General features: G+C 44.9%; 1 protein-coding gene across 1 annotated transcript in view; it reads right to left on the bottom strand.

Annotated features, from left to right (window-relative positions):
• Window positions 1–572: 572 nt before the first annotated feature.
• MRPL22 (mitochondrial ribosomal protein L22) overlaps window positions 573–1,433 on the bottom strand; it is a 33,446-nt gene continuing 32,585 nt past the window's right edge. The window contains exon 7 of the mRNA XM_068111970.2: window positions 573–1,433. This exon is cut by the window's right edge and continues 409 nt beyond it. The gene's annotated coding sequence lies outside the window, so the exon portion shown is untranslated.

The raw sequence follows: 1,433 nt of genomic DNA, 5'->3' as shown, positions 1-1,433 counted from the left end.
TTCGAACAAGCCCGCGACACCGAGAACGCCGATCAATCTCCCAGGAGCAACCCAGAGATCACCCACATCCAGGATGGTGTATCCAGCCTTCACAAATTCAGGGCCATGACAGACTTAGAGAAAGAGAGAGGGAGAGATCGAGAAGAGACCAGAGGGAAAGGGCTGGTCCAAGTGGACCGATCGGCACTCTGACCGTGACTGCCTTGATGAATCTGGAGGGGGGGGGGGGGGGTTCAACCACCGTGAAGAGGCATCCCCAATAGTTGCAGGCCTCCTTGTTGTGTTCGGTGGTAGTACATAATTTCTGTGATGACTCCTGGCAGAAGCTTGTGTGTCGTTGGTAGACAAGTTAATTCGTCTATACTTGTGCGGCAGTTTTTTTTCCAGATTTTGGGATCAGGAAGGTGTTTACCTTCTGCGAACCATTCATCCATTACCACCTCCTCTTCGATAAGTTTGTTGAATGCAACACTTGTTCCCTTCCTTCTCTCGACCCACAGTATATCTCTTTCCTTTTCTTCAACTATTCTATTCTACTTTCTCCCCTTAATTTTCACACATGATATCCAAAGTTTATAAACCGCTTGCAAAGTTTTATTCAAAATCAACGAGGCAAAACAACAAAAAAAACTTTTTCAAGATATGGGACAATTTTAAACAGACTGCAAAGTAAACCACGAAAGAAAGGGAAAATGAATAACCACCTCCAGCCCTCCAGCATGCCCCAGAAGCAGATCAGACAAAACTTATAAAAACGCAAAGTCTCTTGTAACTTTACACACATAGAAACTGAGACGAGAATTCACACATTTTCCCATTTGAAGTTCTCAAAGATAGACTGGCAGGATGGCCTAGAATAGACGTACGAATACAGTCAACCCTCGTTAATCCAACCCCGTTTAATCCGGAGTTCTCACTATCTGACCAAAACATCCAGGAACAGATTTCCGCCATTCATTTTATCCCTCTAATCCGCAGAGTGGTTTTTCTGACAATCTTGCTAATCCGACATTGGGTGCTGGGAACAAAATAGTCCGGATTAACGAGGGTTTACTGTACTCACCTCCAAGATGTCTAGCCTGGGTTTGAATCTCGACCCAGCTATAAGCTGGTATTCCAGTGTTTCACGGGCAGGGCAATTCATCAATGCATGTGCCGTCTCTTGGTTGGATATTAAACTGGCGTCCTGTCTGCCAGCATTTGTAAGTGGAAGCTAAAGATCTAACTGTCGTTCACAAAGAGTAGTCGAGCTATCGTCGGTAACCTGGACAAATTCCAAATTGCTGTGCCGACTACTTAGTTGAACATCAGGCCTGACTAGCCCGTTCGAGGAAGACTTGGGCCAAAAACTTCCTACGGCCAACACTATAAGAATGTGGGAATAATCGTGGCCGTTAAAAAAGGAGTTCTCAAAGTTATCTTCACATAAAAGC

The sequence above is a fragment of the Myxine glutinosa genome, chromosome 1 (assembly GCF_964187855.1).
Source record: "Myxine glutinosa chromosome 1, kmMyxGlut1.1, whole genome shotgun sequence".
Classification (NCBI taxonomy): Eukaryota; Metazoa; Chordata; class Myxini; order Myxiniformes; family Myxinidae; genus Myxine; species Myxine glutinosa.
This window is presented reverse-complemented; position numbering and strand designations above follow the sequence as displayed.